At 38.5% G+C, this 14,047-nt stretch overlaps 1 protein-coding gene across 2 annotated transcripts in view; it reads right to left on the bottom strand.

Moving 5' to 3' along the window:
• The window catches only part of Cdk14 (cyclin dependent kinase 14), a 617,491-nt gene that overhangs the window by 519,242 nt on the left and 84,202 nt on the right, over window positions 1–14,047 (bottom strand). The window lies entirely within an intron of this gene.

Below are 14,047 nucleotides of genomic sequence, written 5' to 3' on the forward strand. Positions count from 1 at the left end.
TAGAGATATCAAGAGAGAAGTTTAGAGAGAATAAGGAAGGAGAGGGAACAAATTAAGTAAATGATAAAGGGTATTTTAATACTGTTTGTAATATCCCTACAACTTTTCTGGTAAGTTTACATTATTTTCAAATAAATGCCTTAATATATTTGTACATTTTCCTAGACTTCTCTACGTTATTGTTTTCTAGATATTTTATTAGATAGTAAAAATGTAAACTTTAATATTCTAAGCCTCTAATTCAATGATTAAAAATAACAAATTAATGAGGCTCAAATATAACCTCAGTGCACAAATAGGTTATAGGTGGATTAATGTAGAATAATATACCACTAGTAATAGTATACCACTAGCAATGCAGTGGGTACCACTATGAAGTGGATAAAGCAAAAATACCAGTTAAAGTGGAGGTAAATGTAAGTAAATTATCATATATGCCTTAACTTAATTCATTCAAGTATGTTTTGGAGTAAGGATTTTCTTTGAAGATGGTCCAGGAATTGAATCCATTTTAATTCCACATTCACCACCACCACAAAGCATCATCTACAAATTCCAGAATCAAGTTTTAAAATGTAAGGATTTAAAGATGTTTAGGTTAAGGCAAGCCTGGGGAGACACACCTATAGTCTCAGCACTCTGAAAGGCTGGGGCAAGAAGATTGTAAATTCAAGCCCTGAGACTGAGCAAATTAACAACTCAGTGAGATCCTACCTCCAAATAAAATTTCAAAAAGGGCTGGGGAGGAAGCTGAGTGTGAAGGCCTTTAAGTCAATATGTGGTACTGAAGAGGGAGAAGAGAGAGGAAGAAAGGAAAGACGGGATGAGGAAGGGGGGAGGAAAGAAGGGGGAAAGAAAGAACAGAGAGAGAGAAGAACAGACAGCAAGGGGGGAGGGGAGGGGAGAAAAAAGAAAAGATCTTGGACAAAAGTCTTCTGAACTTGTTTCAATCTGTAATGTTGTCTCTCCTATGCCTGGGTCAACAGAGGCTGGGGGAAAGGTTTAGGAATATGTTGTATTCTGTCTTCCCTGTGCATTTAACTTACTTTTCACAAAAACAACCATATTTGGGGGGGAGGGGGGAGGGATACTGTGGTATGCATCCAGGGCATTCACAATGAACTACATCCCAGCCCTTTTATATTTTTATTTTGAGACTGGGTCTCAATAAGTCACTAAGTTATCCAGGCAGGGCTTGAATTTGCAATCCTCCTGCGTCAGCCTCCCAGAGTAGTGGGATTACAGGTGTGTGCCATCACACCCACATCTATATTCTTTCTTTATGCACTTATACGTCACAAATACTTTGGCATAACCTCCTGCTGGACAGTGTGGGCAACAGGGCATGGCATCCTAAAGACTAGCCAACACCGTCAGGCCTGAGATTCTCAGAGAGCACAAGGAGTTCCTGCTGAGCCCATTCAGCACGTAGAGGTGACCAAGAGCATGTCTGAAAGACATCGCATGGAGTCACTTCCTTCAAGGATGGAATGAACATCCTGGACTCAGGTGAACTAAGTATTTCATGAATAGCTCTCGGTGTTCCAGATGTGCACAGGAATTAAGCTGACAGGTGATCAGCTTTACAGACAACTGCAACTTAAGAATCTCCCTGTTTTCTTATAGACCAATGACACAAGAGCAGAGATACCTGGTGCAGATAATACACATTAGTTCCAATATATATATGTGTGTGTTCCAAGTAGTTAGAGTTAATTAAATTATTTCATTTAAAAAAAAACAAATACATAGATCAAAAGGGAATAGAACAATACAGGGCAAGAGGAAAATTAAAATCCTGGCCTTGATTCTATCTTGTAAAATAAACCAAAGCATCTATATTTTCAAATGTATATAATCACAGCGTAGAATTTCCACAGAATCCATCAAAGAACCTGTTAATTTTCCAACAGAGTTGCTGGAAAATGTGTTGTGTACAAAGGCATGTTCTAAAGTACATTAGGCATGGACAACACTTGCCCCACCAGGTTCATACTAAAAATGAGTTCTTTTGCAAATGGTGTTTAGAATACAGACACATGCCAACAGAACGATAATATCAGTATAGCCAGAGCTAATTCTAAGCACTCCTCCTCTTCTCTGCCCTCCAAGACTTGCTGAAACCAAAACACCCAAACACTCCAGCTGACAATGTGAATCACTACATATTACACACATCTAATGTGCTCCAACACCAGACACACAACTCAGTGCACCAGCATAAGTCATGAGGGGCTGCAGAGGGAATCTGATTAGTTTGTTCAATAGACTTTCAATATTGTGACTTGGGGAGCAAGACAAATGGCAACTTACTCCATTTGACTGGAGGGCTTCATCCAGCTTCTTCTATGCAGCCATTTTAAATTTATTATTCATGCTGTATTTTATTTCTCCCGTCAATGAAGAACAAGTGCTCTTCTAGCCACATTGTGTTATAGATATAGAAATTTAATTTTATTAAATATTTGGTGACTTAAAATATTGTAATAAATTAAATATTTTTAATATTCCTTAGAAACTATATTTAATGATACAATAAACTCTGAACTAATCTCAAAGAGGTTGTCATAAAACCCATTGGAGATGTAAACTGATGTTCTTCTTATGTCATTAGCTGAGCTAATATTTCACAATGTAAAGAAATTGAGATGCTATACAAAACAACTATCACAATGCAGGAATTTTCTTCCAAAGTCCATAAAATAACAAAGGTTTTAAAGAGATATGCATAAACGATACACATAAATATATATTAACTAAAGATATATAAGCCAAATATACTATAAATAGATGTAAACAAAAAGGGGATATTAACATTATAACCCCTCTTGCTCAATTACACAGAATTATTTTTAATGGCCTCTAAAGTACCAGGAGAAAGACTATGGATTCAGATGAGGGCCTCTGAGAACCGAGTCCTTTTCTGAACTGGACAGATCTGTCCACAACACTCTAAGACAGTCTCTTCAACTATGGTGACTAGGGGTCTTTACATCAAAAGATCATTTTAAAAATTCATTCTTAAAAGTGAGATTCAATGATGTATACAATAAATACAGAACACAGCTACACAGTGCCAATAAAAATGGGCAGGTTAGTAAAAACCAAAACTGCCTCTTCTGATTCAATAAAACTCCTGGGATCACATAAGAGCACTTCTTGCATATTCACAATGTTCAGAGCACTTCAAGAGATTTAAAAATCAATTGGCTTTTTCTTCATTCTTTGCAATGTTACCTGTAACAGTATTTCAAAACTAGTGTCAGACTTGTGTTTCTAGAGCATCTCAAAAAGGAATACATGACAAACAGTTTAACAAAATACACCTGTTCAGTAAAGGCCAATTTCCACTACAGGCTACTAAAAGAGATGGAGTATGCACCTACCCTAGCAGGTCTTTAGTATTACTTTAGAAGAAGAAAAAAAAAAAAAACACTTTCCCTAAATAATCAGGAAAGAAACTTAAGTAATAAGCTTTTAAATGTTTTATTTGAATATGTACCTCAAATTATCCAAATTGGAGTTGCAATTAATACATTTTGCGCTTATTATGTAATATTATCAGTGAGCTAGACCTCTTAAGATCTGTTCCCAGCTCTCCTGCACTTCTTCCTAATGTAACTCGTGTATTCCGGTGGGTAACTATTCTCGTCCCTTAGATCTCAAATACAGAAGTCTGAGAGCTGCTTACTGCGTAGTCATGTTTGCATCCACAGCCCCTGCACATAACAAGGAGTCCCTAGCACCTACCTGAGGACAAGTGAAGGGAAGGGTGAATGTACAATGAACCCGTGGTGACTTTAGTGTCTCTACAAAGATGACCCTGCACTCTGCTCCCGTGCGATCCTCCTTCATGAAATCCCATCCCTTTAGGACAGAAAGTGATACTACATACACACTGCAGCCTTCTCAAAGCCTATCTAAATGACAAGTTCCTTCAACCTGAAGGGACTAAAAAAAAAAAGGCACACTGAAAAGAGGCTCACTATTTCAGTTCATCTCAATCTAATCCGGAAGTTGTATAAGTCTGACCACCACCCTGAGGGAATCCAGTGTCTACCGGGGGAGACGTAAACTCCAATACGAATTCAGGTGGCAATTCTGCCCTCCATTCCTTCACTGCCACAGCTCTGGGTCAGGTGGGCTTGCTCAGGTACCAACTGAAGTGACTATGAAGGGGCTCTGCAACCAACGTCTTCCTTCATCCCAGCACGGGCAAGGGTACTGGGCAAAGCGCTTCTCCTCGGCTGGTCCCTCTGCTCCACCTTGTAGAACCCACCAACCACCTGTCCTCCAACACCACAGCCACATTTGCTATTCCAAACCTAAGCGGCTCCCCTTGGGTCCTCTACTATACACTGCTAACAACATTCTTCTCCAACACAGGCTGTGGCTTTCCTCCACTTTACTCCATCAGCTAATAACCCAAGATGAGAGGCTCTGCTCCTAATCATTTGAACTAAACAAATGTTTACACTCACTGCTGAGTCACAGCCTCTCTGGCCCAAATGCTGACTCTGCCCAAGAGGTGCCTGTGGCCAGCTGCCCTCCAGACACACACAGCTGGCAACACTGGGCATATTCCTGACCCATTCTCCTGGAAGCATGAAGAAACAGCATGCCCTGAACGGCATCACTCGTGTACAGCCACAGGGACCTGACATTCACAGAACTCATTCCCATTTCCTCCTTCCATTATGCAGGGTAAGATTCACAAATGTCACCAAAATGAAAAAAACCCAGTTGTCTTAGGCACTAAACATCAGCTCCATAGGAAGCAGGGGTGATTATACATGCACCAGGCACAGCTAGCAGGCTTTCCTCTTCTTACTTATAAAGAAAAAGAACAGGGCCGAAATTCAGCTCAGTGGTTCCACCACCCGCCTCGAAAGCACAAGGTCCCAAGTTTGATCCCTGGTACCAAAAAAAAAAAGAGAAAAAATAGCTTCCAGGAAAACATATTATGTATTCTTCTTCATCACCTCCAAGGAAAGGAATTCTGTGTTTTCTTCTTTAGTAAATACACACAAGACACCTCAGTAAAATGATGACCACGTTACATTTTTGCAAAAGATCTGATACCACAATTTTACAAAACATCACTCTATTTCTTTAAATAAGCAGATAACAAACCACTGACCACACAATAAGTGTGAAAATGATTACAGGATTTCAGCGGCCTAATTTTGAGGAAACTGTCTAGAAAAAAGTAAAATTACTCTGAAATTAACTATTACAAGCAGCTCATGTTTCACAGCAAGCTTTATCGGAACCAATACATTTAGGGGAAAATTGGCAAGTAGATGGATGACAGGAAATTATATTCAGAGATCATTATTTGCAGTTCTGCTTAAACGAGATTACAGACCACAGAGCTCACCATCTTATAGAGCACAATAGTCATAATGGGTGTCTGTAAGCATTCATAATTCCTAGTGGATCCAGGGAGGTCTTTTCTAAATCTGCTTCCAAAATAGTGATGTATTAAGTTTGGAAGAACATCCTAAACACATGCTAAGGTCTCACAATGGTCTGTGTAGAGTAAATATAAGAGAAATGATAAACTTGTACATGTGTACATCGTTACTTAATTCTTCAAGATGTTGGAAACTCCAAACTCATAAAAAATTTGATTAAACAACTGAATAAAAAAGAAGAAAGTATGCCAAGGCTGGTTCCTTTGGTTTGATTTTCGGCTCTGCCCTTTCCTACCAGAAAACCTCGTTAACATCTAGATCTGATCCCAGAGTTGCGAGTGCCAATCACAGACACTTCCTAACACTCCCCCTCAGTCACTACACCCAGTCACTCCTGGTCCTCTCTGGGCCTGCAATTCCCTCTACTGGGACTGCTCTTCCCCTGCCATCTCTACAGCTCCATCACAAGGTTTGGACCACGGCCAGACCCTCATGGATGCCCTCTCTGACCACTCCATCAGAAATGTAAAGCCGCTCCATACTCTTTTTATCTCCTTAGCAATTATTGGTAACTAACATACTACATAAAAATATACTTTGTTTCTTCTCTCTTCCTTAAAATGTAAGCTCTGGGAGGGCTGGTATTTGTATCTCAATTGCTTATTCCTGCATTTCCAGGGCCTAAGAAGAGGTCCAGACATACAGTAGGTGCTCAATAAATATTTCATGGGTAAATCAGTGGATCTACACAAAAACTGCTCTAAGTCTCCTGCACACTTTACAGAACTTCTGACTGGTCAAAAGTTCTTACCCTCACCTTTCATTCCCTTTTCTTCCTCCTTCTTAGACTTGCTGTTTTAAGTCTTACTGAAAACAGACTTTTAGTATAAGCAACCTGAAATCATTTGTGAAAGTAAGCAAAATGTAAAGAAATCATTCAATTAGGAGCAAGGTCATAGTTGCCACAAAAGCTTTTCTCTTTCAGTGTTGCATGTTTTTGTAATCTTTAAATCATATTATTCTACAATCATATCCATGTAAGATCACGGAAAAGTGGCCAACACCTAACTGATGTGGAACACAGCTGATTTATATACGTCTGCATATTTAGAAAAGGAATTTAATGCATAGGTGCATTAAACTGGTTCTATTTCTGAGCAAAATTCAAGAACAGGCTGTTTAAAGTAAGCACATAATCCCTTTAATAGAGTCACAGTTGGCTGGTTATTTTATAGAGCACATTCTTTCCTAGCAACCCTTCATGATACCCAAAATTAACTGTTGAGACCTTGTGCTAGCAATTGCCAAATTTATATTTCAAGAAAGAAGTTTTAGAAAAAAACCACATCTTCTTTATCTACTCACCAGTTAATGGGCTTTTGAGCTATTTCCAAGATTTAGCTAGTACAAACTGCTGCTTTTTACCAGCTGTTCAGACAAAGGACTACTACCGAGAATATATAAAGAACTTTAAAAAATCAGAGCCCCCAAATTTAAAGACCCAATGCAAAAATGGGCACTTGAAATAAACAGACATTTCTCAGATGAAGAAGTAGAAGCAGCAGCAATAAACATGAAAAAATGTTCACTATCACTGGTTATTCGAGAGATGCAGATGAAAACAACATTGAGATTTCATCTCATTCCAAAAAGAATGGCTGCAATCAAGAAATCAATCAATAACAAATGCTGGCAGGGCTGTGGTGAGGAAAGAACCCTTCTCCACTGTTGGTGCGAGTGTAGACTGGTGCAACTATTGTGGAAATCAGTATGGAGATACCTCAAAGAACTAGGATTAGAGGTCCCAGTTGACCCTACTATTCTCCTGCTGGGTACCTTCCCAAAAGAATCATATCACAGTGACACATGCACACCCGTATTTATAGCAGCAGTTTGTACTAGCTAAATCTTGGAAATAGCTCAAAAGCCCATTAACTGGTGAGTAGATAAAGAAGATGTGGTTTTTTTATAAAATGGAGTACTACTCAGCCATAAAGAAAGATAAACTTGAGACATTTATAGCTAAATGGATGCACCTTGAGGCCATACTCATAAGTGAAATAAACAGGACACCCATGTGTCAATACCAAATCATTTCTCCGGTGTGAGAAACTGAAGGTATAAATGAGAACCAAAATGTGTAATAGATATTGTGAAGTAGGAAGAAAATGTTTAAAGGGAAAGGAAAACTAGGGAGGGGGCCAGGGGAATGGGAAAAGAAAGAATCAAGATGTAGCATGCACAGATACAAATTCTCAATGATGAATGTGATCATAAGCTATACCTAAATGTACCAATAAACTGAATAAAATTTTTTTAAAAGAAAGAAGTTTTACATGGTTTATGCCAACATAACCTTAGGGAAGAAAATAACCTATATTCAGTTCTTAAAAGCAAAGCTTTCAAATAGGTGAAAACAGTTACAAGAAGTTTGAAAATAGAATGAATTAAAGGCTAAACCAGCCACATCAAGTACTAAACTGTTAATATGCTACAATAAATAAAGCAGGAGTTTCGGCACAAAAGTACATATGCAAATATGTGGAAAATAATGCCTCAAGAAAAAATCTCTACTATATATCAAAGATTAATGCATGGAGACCAAAGGCTGCGTGTGAGGGCTCCTAGCTCTCTGGTCCTCAGAGCCATTTCCAACCTGACACCATCTCTGATTAACAAACCCATGTTGATGATAAGTCAGCAAAGTCTCACTGTGCTCAACTACAGACAAACAACACATAATGAGAAAGGGCTATAAGCAATAGATATGGCTCTGGAAATTAACTATTTGAAGAAAAAAAAAGTCATGCCAATATATGCCAATACACTCCCGATGGACAGGGCCGGTTCCAGACGCCCAGTCCGGGCAGGGAAGGGAGGTGAGGAAGGGCCTCTTCGGTGGCCCAGCCAGATCCTGGGGTGCTGAGAGAAGACTCGGTCCCAGAAGGTTCAGAATTACCAATGTGCCAGGTAGGAGAGTGGTGCTTTTTGGGGGAGGCAAGTATGTCACACGGCATTTTTTAAACTGCCTAGACAAAACTGTTTTGGAAAAAAATACTTGTAGAAACCATAATTATGCATTTTATGATTTTTTTTAGCACTGTAAAAAGAGAATCCTCCCTCAAACAACTAAATTTAAAAGTCTAAAATTCTTCTAACTTTCCCATTTCTAAATATAATCATGGATGCAGATTAAGCTGCTGAGGTTGGCCTACGGCTCATTCCTCTTCTCACAAGGAACACGTCTGCATCTGCAGGAATGTGCCTTGCATGCTCTCTAGGGCAGTTTCCCTTCTTCCCTAACTGATCATTCTTCTCTGGCTATGCCAAGCCTCTTTCCAGAGGACAAACTATGCTGAGGCTGCAATTTCCAACCCAAACCCTGCTGACCCTGCCAAGTGGCCCCAGCCACCTCCACCAGCCAGACATTCACCTCTGCTGACTTTCCCTCCTCACCTCACCCAGGGTGATGCACAGCCCAGTAACTCATATGGAGCTTTGTTTTAAAAGTTGTGCTTTTTCTTGCTGCAGACAAACATATTTTTGAAAATAGTGTTCTTTCATAAAACTCATTCAGAACTTTTGTGCTATCTGATATCCCCTTCATTATGAACAGACTATCTCACTATGAAACAAGGGGCCAAGGGGCCAACTCAGCTAAGTCCTCAGATGTCAAACAGTGTTTCCATAACAATACATTCATCCCAATGGAATCGGCATAACTGAGCATTCTATAAAAGCAGCAAATGTGTGTACATGGAGTGATAAACATGATGTTAATTCAGTTTACCAGATACTTAGTATCTATGTAAAAATAGCTTTAACTTCAACATAAATCAGTGGAAGTCAGAATACTTAAAAATTAATCACACAATTTGATATCTTAATGGCACAATTAACCATAACAACAAAGAAGGATATGGTGCACAGTAAATAAATCACGGTATCTGTAGTTTTGTTACTTACAAAAAAATTGAATCTGCGATTATTCAGACACATTTTCTCAGTGTAATGATATGTGTTGGAATAACTGTCATACTGAACTTCTTCTAGACAATATCCTATTCAAGGACAGCTCCTGTGTCTCCGAACTTAAGTTTCCTCCAAATTCTATGGCTTTCAACATAATGATGTAAGCAATTTACACATTTGTAAATAAAATAATAATTAATTTGTGTTAGTGTTCTTTAAACACTTGTCTCAGATTTTAAATGTCATTTATGTAATGAAACTGTACTGGGACAAATGACACAAACATGTTTTCTGACTGCAACATTAGAACAAAAATATTAACTCTAGTAAAATGTACGGCTTCAACACTAAAAACTCCATTTTTTCCACATATTGCTTCATTTATTCCCTCCCATTAACATGTTTTCTGTGTTAGTAGACAGACTAAAAGATCATAAAATTAAAATATTAATATAAAAATTCTCAGAAGAATGTACCAATAATAGAAATTCACAAAAATTTCATTTAAAACTTGGCATAACTGACAAGGTTTGGTTGCTTCTTCTAATAAATATTCTGTTTTATTATATTTAATATATTTATTACATTTAATATATTTTTAAGTATTTTATTGTTTCCCTAATAAAAAGAGATGGCATAGGGAGAAAAGAAAACTCAAGTGTTAATATTGATTATGATTTTAAAAATTAAACAAGAATTTAACTATTTTACATTATAGAAGAAATCAGGAGATTCTAATGCAATTTTTAAAAATTCAGACTGGAATGTGAGCATGACTGTGAAGTGATGCTTCCCTGCTATTTGAGGATGAGGCATCTTTCCCTTTTCTTTCCCTGGCCTTTGGTAACCCTGCAGTGGCCCCCAGTACTCTGCAGTGTGTCCATACCTTTGTCTCCTCCACTTCCTGGCCCTCCATACCTCAGAGGGAACACTGCACCGGGCCCTGCTTTTTCTTAGGGGAGTAATAGCCACAGAGAACTGATGAGAGTGAAAGACCACTATTTTAGTTTATGAAGAAACAGATTAATAATTCCTTAGGATATAATCAGTTGAAAACTTGCAGCTGAACTAAAACCAGTCATTTAAACTTTTTATCTCTTCCTGAGAAGTAAAAACAGTGTTCTATGTTACTAAAGATCAATCAGCATTTAAATGTGGGTCAACTAAAATATTTCTAACATCTTAGAATAATTTCCCCATTGATCTACTCCTCCACATTACATCTATGTAATAGGAAAATATATTCATGTATGTTCATAACCAAAAGCCAGAAACAACTCAAATGCCAATCAAATGGTGAATGAATTTTTTTTAATGCAATATATCTACACGATGAAATAGTATTCAGGTATAAAAAGGAACAAAGTACTGATGCATAATACAAAATAAATGAACGTTTTAAATACTATGTTACAAGAAAGAAGTCAGCCACCAAGGCCAAAGTTGTAATATTCTTCTTTTGTTTTAATGTCCAGAACAGGCAAATGCAGAGACAGAAAGTATACTAGGGCTGTAATCCAGCAGCTGGGAGAATGAAGCAGGAGGAGCAGGAGCTTGAAGTCAGCTTGGGATACACTGCAAGCTCAGGCACTAGGGACTGGACCTAGGGGTATTCTACAGTTGAGCTACTTCCCCACCCCTTTTTATTTTTATTTTAAACACGGTCTCACTAAGTTGCTGGAGCTGTGCTTTCATTTGCAATCCTCCCAAAGTCTTTTGGAGTGCTCGGATTACAGGTGTGTGCCACACATCCACCTAAAAATGTTTTTTTTAAAAAAAAAAAAAAAAAAAAGAAAGTATATTAGTCAACGACAAAGTTGAGGGGTGGAATAGAGAGGCGATACCTAAATGGTGGAAAGTTTCTTTTTGAGGTGATGAAAATGTTCTAAAATTGACAGTGGTAAGGGTTGCACAACTCTAGATATGTTAAAAAAAAACTGAAGTGTATACTTTAAATGGGTGAACTGTAGAGTAGGTGAATTAACTCAGCTACAGTCTAGACCTATAGATAGGATGTTCATACCCTATATTCTTTTGCGTTAACTTTACTATGCTTTCTCCTCTTCCAATTACCTTTCCATACTACCTCCAAGTAATTCCAAAAGCTATTCCTCCCCTTTTACTTATCTCCCAAAATAAACTCAACATAACATGACAACTGCAGCTCTGGGAACAGTTCCTGAACCTCAGAGGGGCATAATAATTGCATTTGGGCTTTAACACAGTTGTCATTTTGTGTCATCCCCTTTTTATTAGGGAAAAAAAACTTTTAGTGAACTTAGACCATAATAATTTAGGTTTAGTTTTTACAAACTAACTAGTAAATGTGCCAAAGAAATTGCTTATATTTTAGGCAACTTTAATAGCCAGAAAGCGGCAAATTCATTAGAAACAATTCCACTGAGTATCAGGACAGACATGCAGAAATGACTAGTGGTGATATATATCCCTACATCTGCTAAGGGTGGAGTCATTACTCTTCTTCCCACAATGCCACCAGCTGCCCTCTGTTTAGCCACCCCAAACAACATACAACATAGGAGAAAATGGGCTTGCTAGCCAAATGAAACTTCAAGACAAGCCATCTTGAATCCACACCAACAGATCTCCCTCCCAAGCCTGTCCTACATAAAGATGTTAAACACATCTTTAGAATTACTTCTTTTTTTCTTATACCGGGCATGGAACTTGGAACCACAAGCTTGTAAGGCAGGAGGCGGCACCACTGAGCTAAATCCCCAGCCCAGAATTACTTCTGATAACCCCATTCAAAGCTCTGTAACCTTAACCTTACTATGGAGGCTCCAGAGGGGAGAAGTCAGATGGTAGCTCTCCTTTCCCACTCCTGAGAGTGAGGTAAAAGGAATCTGTCACCTCTAGTGATTGTTCCATCACAAATTCACTATGCCCTGGGAATCCTGAGCCCTGGGAATAGGCTGCTGGCAATGTGGCAAGGACCACAACTTCCCATCAAGTTAGCAACCAGGGAGTACCATCTGGGTGGAGATGGCAGCAGTCCGCCCATTCTAGTGCGGTCAGGGGACCAAAACAGATGATGAAAACACTCAGCTGCCAATGGGCTGCTACAGTGTACAAAAATACACTACATAAGGTTCTGAAATTATTAATTTTCTGACAACCTGCTAGAATTAGTTCCCGTATCTTCTCCATGGCTATTAGAGCAGAGAACTTCCATGTTATGCCCCATCTGACGGCCAGAGCCAGAGCACTGGTGAAGTGTAACCACACAGCCAATATCTCTGAAATCATGAAAACGACTTCTACAGGCTGGTGTGGAAAAGTCAGCTGTGTTGTTGATAGGAACACTTGGTGAATGTGAATGCAGCTTTCAACTCTAAATCAGGAATTACCTTTTTTGAGAACTTTCTCCAACCCTAACCTCTCCCCAGTAGTTACCTACTTCCTCCTCTGTGTTGTCAATCTATGTCATACAAGTCTATTCTTGCATTTGTCATTTATTTATTTCTATCTGTCTCACTTCTAGATTATCAAGTGCATGAAGGCAGAAAATACATGTCTTGTGTTCTCAGCTCCCACCCCTGTTATCTGTGTTAACAGTCCCAACTATTTCAGGTGCAAACAAAAAGGAAGTACAGACTCACATATCTGACATATCTAGAAATAGCCTAGGCTCCAGGCACAGCTATATCCAGCTTTAACTGACAGTTGGGACTTCATCTCTTTCCCGCTTTTAGCTCACTTTTCTTGCTGTTGGCTTTATAAACATAGGCCTCTGCATGTTGGTAAGACACAAGTGTTTCTAGCTCTATCTAGTTTTCTTTCCCACTAATCGTAGTTACCCTTTCACTGCCCTTTGGGGGTTTGAGTCCATCTCTGGACCAAGCACTGTGGCTCTAAAATATATTCTTTACTGACCAAGTGAGCACAATGTGCCCACTCCTTGAGCAGAGTCAATGTGTAGGCTAAGCCTTAGGAAGGCAACTCCGTAAGAACAAACCAAGACTCATTTCCAGAAAAACAAGAGTAGGCAGGGAAGGCAAAAACAGCAGGGGTCCATTATAATTTGATTGTTTGCTTAATTAAATGTAACTTCGTCCTCTCAGATATTGCAGTCATGCAACTACTTAGTACACATAATGTCTAATAAATTATACCATAATTTAACTAAGGATGAAGGAGCTAGGATGAGGGATGGAGACCAAAGGGAAATAGCTATTTTTCTAAGTCACCCTAAAGCTGAAACTACAATTTTACTTTTAAGATCACATGTGGTCCCTTCCTTATAGCATATACAAAAATTAAATCAAAATGGCTCAGGGACATAACCATAAGCAGTAAAACTATAAAACTCACAGAAGAAAACACAGATATAAATCTACATGACCTCAGCTCAGACAATGGCTTCTTAGGAACCAAAACCGAAGAAAAGAAAAACTGAACTTAATCAAAACGTAAAACTTTTATACTTCAAAAACCACATCAAGAAAGTGAAAATACAAACCAAGAAATAGGAGAAAATTTTGCAGTTCATGAACATGATAAAGATCTAGCATTGAGAATCAATAAAGAACTCTTGCAAGTCTGTAATAAAAAGACAAATAACCCACTTAAAAACCAGAGAAGGATTAAAACAGATTATTTCTCCAAAGAACACATACGATAGCCAATATCCAAAT

Source organism: Heterocephalus glaber, unplaced genomic scaffold (assembly GCF_053883595.1).
Source record: "Heterocephalus glaber isolate CG9 unplaced genomic scaffold, H.glaber_assembly_v1.0 deba00000546, whole genome shotgun sequence".
In the NCBI taxonomy this organism is placed as follows: Eukaryota; Metazoa; Chordata; class Mammalia; order Rodentia; family Bathyergidae; genus Heterocephalus; species Heterocephalus glaber.